Source organism: Mobula hypostoma, chromosome 8 (assembly GCF_963921235.1).
Source record: "Mobula hypostoma chromosome 8, sMobHyp1.1, whole genome shotgun sequence".
NCBI lineage: Eukaryota > Metazoa > Chordata > Chondrichthyes > Myliobatiformes > Myliobatidae > Mobula > Mobula hypostoma.
Window position 1 is genome coordinate 152,355,493 of NC_086104.1, and position 12,057 is coordinate 152,367,549.

Here is a 12,057-nt window from a genome sequence, read left to right on the forward strand (position 1 = left end):
GTTTAATTGAATGTGTATAAGAACAACACTCCACTTCCCACCTCTGCCTTTGAATACCAACACTTCCTGACCACTCACTGTTTATATGATACACATCTGTTTTTCTGCTTAAGTGAATAACCTCACATTTTTCTACTTGACGCTCCATCTACCAAGTTGTTGGCCACTCACCAAGTTTGCCAAGTCCATCTGAAGCTTATCTGTTCCATCATCATTGCTTACGTAACCATGCGGTTCTGCAACATCGAACTTCAAAGTATTACATTTGATTGCCCTGATGTAAATTGTGAATAGCAGGAGGCCCAATATATTTGGTATCCTATTAATCACAACCTACTTTTCTTATTTTCTATCTTCCAATCAACTCTCAACTGATGCCAGAATTTTAGCAACTGCTCTAACTTGGTCTTGTAGGCTCAGTCGGGTCTATAAAAGCCTCCTGAAAAGTAGCCAAAGACTTCTGCACATACTGTATTTGTCAACGTGGAGTGGAAAGTGAGTTTGTAAATCTGGCGGGAGCAAAGGTTGCTGGAAATGGCGATGGTGGAACGCCGGAGGGGTGTGGACAGGTGGCAAAGAAGCAGTGCCGGGGCGGGAGGGCGGGGTGTGGGTGCAGACACACCCAGCTCTGAGACACCAAGAAAGGTCATTTGATTCCAAACAATTGGTTTATTGATCATTACAGAATGTCTCTCGAATGCTTCTCACTCGCTTCCCCTTTTCCCAACTGTGATTCCCCTCTCCCTGCCCCTTTCCCATTCTCAGTCCACAAAAGAGACCCATATCAGAATCAGGTTGATCATTACTCACGTGTCACGAAATTTGTTGCTTTTTTGTGGCAGCAGAACAGTGCAATACATAAAATTACGACAGTGTTGTGCAAAAGTCTTGGGCACCCTAGCTATACATACAGTGGCATGCAAAAGTTTGGGCACCCCTGGTCAAAATTTCTGTTACTGTGAATAGCTAAGCGAGTAAAAGATGAACTGATTTTCAAAAGGCATAAAGTTAAAGATGACACATTTCTTTAATATTTTAAGCAAGAAAACTTTTTTATTTTCATCTTTTACAGTTTCAAAATAACAAAAAAGGAAAAGGGCCCGAAGCAAAAGTTTGGGTACCCTGCATGGTCATTACTTAGTAACACCCCCTTTGGCAAGTATCACAGATTGTAAACGCTTTTTGTAGCCAGCTAAGAGTCTTTCAATTCTTGTTTGGGGGATTTTCGCCCAATCTTCCTTGCACAAGGCTTCTAGTTCTGAGAGATTTAGGCCGTCTTGCATGCACTGCTCTTTTGAGGTCTATCCACAGATTCTCGATGATGTTTAGGTCAGGGGACTGTGAGGGTCATGGCAAAACCTTCATCTTGCGCCTCTCGAGGTAGTCCATTGTGGATTTTGAGGTGTGTTTAGGTTCATTATCCTTTTGTAGAAGCCATCCTCTTTTCACCTTTGGCTTTTTTTACAGATGGTGTGATGTTTGCTTCCAGAATTTGCTGGTAATTAATTGAATTCATTCTTCCCTCTACCAGTGAAATGTTCCCCGTGCCACTGGCTGCAACACAAGCCCAAAGTATGATCGATCCACCCCCATGCTTGACAGTTGGAGAGGGGTTCTTTTCATGAAATTCTGCACCCTTTTTTCTCCAAACATACCTTTGCTCATTGCGGCCAAAAAGTTCTATTCAAAAGGTTCAAAGGAACATCTAAACAAGCCTGATGCATCTTGGAAACAAGTCCTGTAGACTGATGAAGTTAAAATAGAACCTTTTGACTGCAAAAACTGTAAAAGATGAAAAAAAAAGTTTTCTTGCTTAAAATATTGAAGAAATGTGTCATCTTTAATTTTATGCCTTTTGGAAATCAGTTCATCTTTTACTCGCTTAGCTATTCACAGTAACAGAAATTTTGACCAGGGGTGCCCAAACTTTTGCATGCCACTGTATGTGCCCAAGACTTTTGCACAGTACTGTATATCTGGGTCTTCCTCATCTACTCAACTAGACACAAGGTCAAATAAATCCAATTAATCAGTCACTTACTAAGCCATCCTCATCCTTATTTCTCTCTCCTCTTCCCTTAATCTATTTACCATCTATTCATAACATAAGAACATAAGAAATAGGAGCAGGAGTCAGCCATCCAGCCCATCGAGCCTGCCCCGCCATTCAATAAGATCATGGCTGATCTGTCTATAAACTCATCTTCATCTACCTGCCTTTTCCCCACAAACCTTAATTCCCTTACTATGTAAAAACAATGAATCTACCATTTATTAGGTCTTTTTCTCATATTAATCTCCATCTTTAATCACCTAGATAGGATGCAGAAGTGGGCTGAGAAGTGGCAGATGGAGTTCAACCTGGAGAAGTGTGAGGTGGTACACTTTAGAAGGACAAACTCCAAGGCAGAGTACAAAGTAAATGGCAGGATACTTGGTAGTGTGGAGGAGCAGAGGGATCTCGGGGTACATGTCCACAGATCCCTGAAAGTTGCCTCACAGGTGGATAGGGTAGTTAAGAAAGCTTATGGGGTGTTAGCTTTCATAAGTCGAGGGATAGAGTTTAAGAGTCGCGATGTAATGATGCAGCTCTAAAAAACTCTGGTTATGCCACACTTGGAGTATTGTGTCCGGTTCTGGTCACCTCACTATAGGACAGATGTGGAAGCATTGGAAAGGGTACAGAGGAGATTTACCAGGATGCTGCCTGGTTTAGAAAGTATGCATTATGATCAGAGATTAAGGGAGCTAGGGCTTTACTCTTTGGAGAGGAGGAGGATGAGAGGAGACATGACAGAGGTGTACAAGATAATAAGAGGAATAGGTAGAGTGGATAGCCAGCGCCTCTTCCCCAGGGCACCACTGCTCAATACAAGAGGACATGGCTTTAAGGTAAGGGGTGGGAAGTTCAAGGGGGATATTAGAGGAAGGTTTTTTACTCAGAGAGTGGTTGGTGCATGGAATGCACTGCCTGAGTCAGTGGTGGAGGCAGGTACACTAGTGAAGTTTAAGAGACTACTAGACAGGTATATGGAAGAATCGAAGGTGGGGGCTTATATGGGAGGCAGGGTTTGAGGGTCGGCACAACATTGTGGGCCGAAGGGCCTGTACTGTGCTGTACTATTCTATGTTCTATGTTCATCCTTTGTCCTCATGTGAACTTTTATACCTAAATAAGATTCTTTTTAAAAGGCTCTCATTGCTCGTTTACCTACCAATATTTTATTTCATTCAGGTCTTCTCAACTGCCTGAAATCAGAGAATCACGATGGTAGGAAGCCACTAACTCCATACCAGCCTGATGTAAGCACGGTCCAGTTAGTCCCACATCACCACTCCTTTCCCCATTGCCTTATAGACATTCTTTTCAGGTATTTATGCAGCTCCCATCTGAATTGAATCTGACAATGTTTCAGACATGTTTCAGACCCAGCCACTCACTGTCAAGGGGCAGAAATGGTAGCATAGCGCTATTACAGCGCCAGCATCTCGGGTTCAATACCGCCACTGTCTGTAAGGAGCTTGTACTTTCTCCCCGTGATTGTGTGGCTTTCCTCCCAGTGCTCCAGTTTCCTCCCACATTCCACAGAATGAGTTAATAGGTTAACTGGTCACATGGATGTAATTGGACAGCATGGGCTGGTTGGTCTGGGAGTGCCTGGTGCAGTTCTGTATCTTTCAGTAATAAATAAGCCAACTACATACAGGCCTGTGGCTCTGATGCCTGTAGTAGGAAAGTTACTGGGGTTAAAAAAAAAAGTCTGAAGAACAGGACTAGTTGACACTTAGAAAGGTTGCAATTTAACAAAGATTTTCATTATCACTTTGGGGGGGGATTAACGAGGGTCAACATACAGAGTGAATGCTAGGACCTGAGGGACTACTGAGGAACAAAGCGACCTTGGTGTACAAGTCTAAGGATCCAGAAGGTGGTGTGATGAAAGAGGGTTACAAAAGTACACACAGACTAAGATGTTAACTGTCCTGTGCTAGCACCAGTGGGATCAACAGTTGATCTGCCACCTGTCTTCAGGAGAGAGAGATAAGTAAGACAATAGAGCAGCATTTGGAAATGTTAATGAAGAGACGAGAGAGTTTAACGGAAGGAGACACCGGTCTGAGTATTGTCAAGACCGGCTCCTTTTGAACCCTGAACTGTTTGAAGTGTGATGGACAGGCAATACCCCAGCAGGGGGATAAAAAGGGGCAGGTTCACTAAAATGACACACATGACTCCACGAGGTAACGAGACCCTGAAAGCGGTGTGCCCCCCCCACTAGTTGGTGGGAGTATTTTGGAGGTCTGGTCACGGGACCAACCACAGACGCACAGGGTAGAAAGGTACGGATCGGCGGGAACCTGGTGTGTGTGTCCACCCTTGCCTGGGTGCTGGGTTCACCGCAGAAGAAAGATCGTATCTGGAACGGAGGGGTCACAGTCGGTGACCTCAGAAGACATTACAAAGGGCTCGCCCGAAAGCTGACTGCGAGGAATATTGAAGGTCTGTTTGGAATCCGATTTGAATATTCATTCGTTCTCTCTCTCCCCCCCCCCGCCCCCAACGGCACAACAGTGATTACTGTGAACTGAACTGAACTCAATTGAACTGAACTTTGCGTCACTTGAAACTGGTCATTTACCCCTAGACAGCGATAGAGCTTGATTGATCCTATTATCCTAGTTCTGTGTACACGTGTTTATTCATTGCTAACCTGTTGCATTTATATCCTTACTATTAGAGTACTGTGTTGCTTATTTCTTTAATAAAACTTTCTTAGTTCCAGTAATCCAGATTCCAACTGAGTGATCCATTTCTGCTGGTTTGGCAACCCAGTTACGGGGTACGTAACAGTGGTAGCACAGGAAGATAAAGTGGTTAAAAAAGGCAGATAGACGGGATACTTCCCTTCATTAGCCACTGGACAGAACATAAGAGCAGGAAGGTTATGGTACAACACAATAAAACATTGGATAAGCCAAAGTAACACACACAAAATATTGGAGGAACCCAGCAAGTCATGCAGCATCTACGGGAATGAATAAACAGTCAACATTCCGGGCAGAGACATTCCTCGGGCCTGAGAAGGAAGGGGGAGAAGTGCCAGAATAAAAAGGAGGGAGGGAGGGGAAGGAGGATAGCTAGAAGGTGAAAGGTGAAGCCCAGTGGATAGGAAAAATAAAGGACTGGAGAGGAAGGAATCTAACAGGAGAGGAGAGTGGACCATTACGAGAAAGGGACCCAGGGGTAAGTGATAGACAGGTGAGAAGAGGTAAGAGGCCAGAGTAGGGAATAGAAGAAGAGGGGAGGGGAAGGGAATTTTTTTTAAAAAACCAAAAGGAGAAATCACCATTCATGAGGCTACCCGGATAGAATAAAAGGTGTTGCTCCTTCACCCTAAGGGAGGCCTCATCTTGGCATGAGAGTCCACGGGCCGACATGTTGAAATGGGAATCGGAATTGGAATCAAAATGTTCGACCACCGGCAAGCTCCACTTTTGGCAGGTGGAGAGGAGATGCTCAATGAAGCGGTCCCCCATTTTATGACGGGTCTCATCAATGTCGAAGAGGCCGCATCGGGTGCACTGGATGCAACAGACAGCTCCAGCGGATTCGCAGATGAAGTGTTGCCTCACCTGGAAGAACTGTCTGGGGCCCTAAATGAAGGTGAGGGAGGAGGTGAATGGGCAGGTGTAGCACTCTGGCCACTTGCAGAGGTAAGACCCCGGAGGGAGATTAGTGTGGAGGGATGAATGGACAAATGTATAAGCCAAGACTGGAGTATAGAGTACAGTTCTGTTTGCACTCTATAGTAAGCATATAATTGCACTAGAGAGGGTGAAGGGGAGATTCACCAAGATGTTGCCAGAGATGGAGAAAAATAGAGGGGAGATCTAATTACAGTCCCAGCACCAAGGCCCATTTCTCAGTTGGCTATGCTGGGCTACCCACAATTGGCTATCCACATAATTGAGGTAACTGACATGGGACTTCTGACACAGATATTCTATTCTGAACTCTATTATGAGAAGAGAATGCCTGGTCCAGGATTCAAGGATGTGCTGCAAGCCTTCTTGAGGAAAGGCGGCATTTCCACTCACTCTGGGAATCTGTGGCTCACGATTGTTCAGAGTGAGGAAGGGATATACATGTTGGTGCTGAGAACTGAACTGTAGCATCCTGAGCATATGGAGGACGTTAAATTAAACACAGAAGGAGCAGACTGCCTTAAATAATCCACTTGTCCATCCCATCAACCACCAATTGCCCCATCTGCGGGAACGTGTACAGTTCCACCATAGGCCTCAATAGTCACCCCAATATCCACAAAGCAGTGTTGAAATAAGGAGCAACTTGCTGCAGGAACAAAGCAGGTCAGGCATCTATGGAAATTAATAGACAGTCGACATGATTGCCTATGACACCATTCACTGTTTGATACCTCCAATAAAGTATCATAATATGTCTCAAAACATGAACGAAAGGCCACTTCAATTTTTTTTCATTCCTTTTGGACATTTTTTAAAAAATCCCAGCTGAAGTTAAAATTGCATTGCTTCCAATCTCTTTCTGAGCCTTTGAAATAATTCATACCATATTATAGCAAGGAACAAAAACTTTTCCAAATAGAACAGCCTCTTCTGATGCAGGAGGATTCTTGATTCAACTTTAACATACCTATTTCACACAAGAATCATACCACATTCTTAAAAACCTCCCACATAATGTTAATTACTAGAGTTTTGTAAATATTTTGTAAATATTACATCTTATGCTTGGAAACTAATTAGAGTATGTCAAGTTTACAGAAGCACTTTGCATTACAAGAGGTGGGAGAAAATACTTAAATAGAATAAAAGTACTGCATGTGACTTAAATTATTGCTGCACAGCTGATACCTGCATCATCAGTAGAATATACTTAGCTTTTCTGCTATGCAAAACTCACAAATGTAGTTTGGAGAGGCACCAAATCACCGTTATAAAGCAGTGAACCATCGATCATTTAAACTTTGAGGTTAGTTAAAATAAAACTCTACCATAAAGAGTGGCGGGGTGAAGATACGTCTCTACCAAAGTTTGGGGTCATGTGAAGCCATGGTAGCAGGTGGTGGATGGTCATATGAGCAGCTGATGTACATCACAAATCTTTGTTGTGTGACCACCGACACCAGGCAGACAATCTCTGAAGAGTATTGAAAGGTCACCCCTCTTCTAAAGACACTACCTAGAAGGTGGCAATGGCAAACCACTTCTGTAGAAATATTTGCCACAAAGAATCATGGTCAAAAGACCGTGATTGCTTACATCATACAATAGGGCACATAATGATGATGATCACAGAGATATTTTGTGCATCTGTCTTAGGCGTAACAAATTACTCCCGAAAATATCAGAGGGCCACTTAGCTCTTCGCTACCTTGGGAAAGCAACCAACGTGATCAAGGACGTCTGCCAGCCTGACCTTTCTCTTTCTCCTGTCAGACAGAAGGTACAGAACCTTGAGCGCATGTACTCACCAGGTTTAAGGACAACTTCTATCCTGCTGTTATCAGAATTGACAATGAACTCTTGATCTTCTAATCGACCTCAATGAGGCCCATACAATTATCTACCTAGACTACACTTTTCTGTAACTGTAACATTATATTCTGCATTCCATTTTCCTTTTTACCACCTCAGTTTACTTATCTATCAAATAATCCGTCTGTATGGAAACAAAATCCTTTCACAGTATCTAAGTATTTTGACAATAAAAACAACAATTCCAATTTCTACTCTGATTAGTTCAATACACAACAGAGGAAGGAATATACTGGTTTCTCCTTAAACAGTTACTCCATTCAACTCACACATTCTTTGTAGCATCAAGTTCAGCATTTATAACAATTCAGTGGATGAAGAATTCCTTCTGAATATTCAATTGGATTTAGTGGGATCCAGCTTATATTTAAACTGTAAATATCTGTTTCTAAATATGGGGTGCCAGTATGTGGGCAGTGGGAAAATGATCCCTTTTGTGTTTCTTAAACTTGTCACTGTTGATTCAGTGTAACTCAACCCTGTCACTTTGATTTGGTCCATGCCTACGTCTTCATTAATATTTCTCCCTCTCCCTCTCATGATACAATTCCTTGAAAGCAGTTCATTCTATTTCACTCTGACCTTGTACCAATAAACAAGAGGGTGCAGAACACCCAGCTTGATTTACAGGAGCCAGCTGATGTTGAATGATAGCACTGAAGAACGATTAATGAAGTCATAATCACTGAGAACTTATTGAACAGTAGATTACCAGTTAGCCCTGATTGACGCAAACACAATAATTTTATTCCAAATTAATGTAATGTATTGAAAAATCAAGGAGAATTTCTAACATTACTCATTGAACGCATCTCAAGAAAATAAATCAATCTGGAGCAGGGAGGTACTACTGCAGTTGTACAAGGCCTTGGTGAGACCACACCTGGAGTATTGTGTGCAGTTTTGGTCCCCTAATCTGAGGAAAGACATCTTTGCCATAGAGGGAGTACAAAGAAGGTTCACCAGATTGATTCCTGGGATGGCAGGTCTTTCATATGAAGAAAGACTGGATGAACTGGGCTTGTACTCGTTGGAATTTAGAAGATTGAGGGGGGATCTGATTGAAACGTATAAGATCCTAAAGGGATTGGACAGGCTAGATGCGGGAAGATTGCTCCCGATGTTGGGGAGGTCTAGAACGAGGGGTCACAGTTTGAGGATAGAGGGGAAGCCTTTTAGGACCGAGGTTAGGAAAAACTTCTTCACACAGAGAGTGGTGAATCTGTGGAATTCTCTGCCACAGCAAACTGTTGAGGCCAGTTCATTAGCTATGTTTAAAAGGAAGTTAGATATGGCCCTTGTGGCTACAGGGGTCAGGGGGTATGGAGGGAAGGCTGGGTTCTGAGTTGGATGATCAGCCATGATCATAATAAATGTCGGTGCAGGCTCGAAGGGCCGAATGGCCTACTCCTGCACCTATTTTCTATGTTTCTATGTTTCTATATTACATAAAACAGACAGGCATTGTGACCAGGGTTCAATTGTCACTGTCCATATAGAGTTTTTACGTTCTCCCCATACTACATGTGTTTCCTCTGGATACTCCAGTTTCCTCCCACATTACTTGTGAATTGTGGAGTGCTGTGTTGCCACTGGAAGCATGACAACACTGCGGGCTGCTCCCAGCACATCCTCAGACTGTATGTTACGACTGTTCGATGTACACGTGTCAAATATGTCCAAACTTTCTTTCATACCATTATTAACAACAACACTGCACAACAAAGATTTTGTTTCCTAAATACTTTTGGGTGCATCTTATGGATTTTGGGCTGCTGATCATGAAAATCACACACCATTATTTAAAAAAATGACTTATTATTTGTTATTTCAATTTATAATTCAAGTCAGAATAACTGATGCCAAGATTTTTTTGTTGGCCCACAAATCAAGAGGTCATCAATGACGGGCAATTCAAAGAGCTTCCAATGGAATCCGAGAAAATCGCATAGAAAGCATTCAGGGACGTTGTTGAAAACTTTCTTGGACTACAGAGCACCAAACTACATACAGCTGGTTGATAACATGTGCCAAGCATACAAAACCAAGAAGTGCAACATGTCACTAAAGAGTCATTTTCTGCATTCCCATTTAGACTTCTTCCCTGAAAATCTTGGCACTGTCAGTGACAAGCATAGTGAAAGGTTTCACCAGGACATTGCGGTCTGGAAAAGCGGTACAGGGCAACTGGAATCCATCAATGATGGCAGATTATTGTTGAACACTTAAGCAAGAAGCCTCAGACACTGAGCACAAACAAAAATCGTCAACAAAATATTTTTAGCTTAGTTGAATTGCAAAGCATCAGTACCATTATGCAATTAACTGCATTATATTCAATAAAAGTTAACTTCTTGATTCACCAAGTTCCTACAAGTAATTATATTGTTGCTCTGCTTCAGGCGGTCTATCATAAACAAAAGTAATTTCTGAGGAAGCAACAACTTTGAAAAAATATGTTGTCCAGTGTAATACTACATTTAATAACTTAGTGGCAATAGGTTGAAGGTCTAAGCCCCACTTTATGGCAACAACACATTATCACAGACAAGGCTTCATTGTGGAAATAAGTGACAAGTTACTACATTGTCTGAATGCTATCATTGGCATGTTACGTTGAACCAAAGCAGCGTTTCTCTGTAAAAGAACAGGAAGTCCTGTCTATCACATTGCAATCACAGCTGTTATATTTGTCAACAAAAGAGTGATCGCCCTTCAAAATTATATTTATCCTGCTTCTATTAAAATGTTGGCTGAGATCATGGAGTCATCTCACAGCGATATGTTCTTCAGCTGAACAGATCTATGCTGACCAAAGTGACCATCTAAGCTAGTCCCATTTGACTATGTTTGGCCCATATTCTTCTAAGCCTTTCCAATTCATGTACTCGCCCAAATGTCTTTCAAATTTTGTTAATATACTGTGTCCAATTGCTGTTTAGATATGATAATGCACCTGTTAATAAGATATTATGTTAATTTTTTGAACTATCCAAAAAGACTTCGTGTTTGCTCTTTGGATCCTAAGTATTAAGCTCTTTATTAAAGCCTAACAAATTACAATCAACAACTTGGCTGTAATGACTTACTTACTGCCTGTTACACTGCTGGCATTTAGGGCAGCAATGAAGTTCCTCCATCTCCAACGATGTTCATCATGTCAGTAGCTTCCTCACGGTTTTCATTACTGTCAGTCATGTAAATGCCGGGTGGAGTCACAGGAATACCACCGCACTCAGATGTAGAAGGATTCTTCATTACTGTTTCCAGAACAGTTTTATTTATCAGTCAGGGTTGTTAGCCCTGAACTGAACTCCTGAACCTGGAGGACTGATGGGCCATTCTTAGTCTGGCCTCGACCCTTTGACCCGCTTGGTATAGGTGACCCTACCAAAACAAAAAGGAAATTGCCTTTTAAACTCACAAGAGAGCATAAGCCATCATCTTTTTGCTGTTGATGTTTCTGTAGCAGGCAATTTCTTTTTTATGAGGTCGAGTTGCTAGCTCGACACTCAACCCAGCACGGATGGAAAGCGTGCCAGGAGAGCCAGCTGGGTTCGAACTCGGGAGCCTTCGTTCCAAAGTCCGGTGCTGATGCCACTGCACCACCAGCCAGCTGACCCTACCAAGAGCCAAACCATAATGCCCTGACTCCAGCCAACAGAAATCTCTGGGTCATTGAGGCACACAAACCTCCAAACCACGGCAAGGTCATTGTCCACTTGGAGGCTGGCTGAGATGAACAGATGTAATATTTCCAAGTTTGCCAATGACACAGAAATAAGTGGAAATGTGAGTCGTCGCGTGAAAGCTAAGCGGCTTCATGGGATTATATGCAAGCTGAGTGACTGCAACAATATAGCAGATGGACTGCTGTCTAAAAAAATATAAGGTTATCGAATTCGGTAGAGAACAAAAAGTGATCGGATTTTTTTTAGACGTGAGACTAGAAAATGTTGATGTTCGAAGGGACCTGTACACAAATCACTGAAATCTAACGTAATACAGCACGCAATTAGGAAGGTAAATAGTGTGCTGCTCTTATTGCAAGAGGATAAAGATGCCTTAGTACATACAGGGCCTTGAGCAGATTATACTTGTGCAAACTTCTGTACTTTTTATCTCAAAATAAGTACTGTATATACTTCCTGTAGAGGGAGTGCTGCAAAACTCACCATACTGAGAAGGCAGATCTGAATCTTGAGATCGAATAGGCTAAAGTTTAACAGATTGAAGGGACGACCTCATTGAAACGTAAAATATCCTTACATGGCTCTACAAGGTCAATGTGACAAAGGACTTTAGGGCATAGTCACAAAATAAGTGCCAGGGTTGAAACATGGAGAAACTTCTTCACTCAGGGGGTGGTAAAAAGTGGAATTTACTATTGCTGAGGGATGTGTTCACTCGGTGCCTGGGATACGAGTAAAGTTGTTTTAAAATATTAAATCAGCAAAAATGGGGTGTTTGAGGGAG

General features: G+C 42.4%; 1 protein-coding gene across 1 annotated transcript in view; it reads right to left on the minus strand.

Annotated features, from left to right (window-relative positions):
• hk2 (hexokinase 2) overlaps positions 1-10,763 on the minus strand; it is a 184,339-nt gene extending 173,576 nt beyond the window's left edge. Inside the window, exon 1 of the mRNA XM_063057077.1 lies at positions 10,671-10,763. The gene's annotated coding sequence lies outside the window, so the exon portion shown is untranslated. The remainder of the gene's footprint in view (positions 1-10,670) is intronic.
• Positions 10,764-12,057: the final 1,294 nt, after the last annotated feature.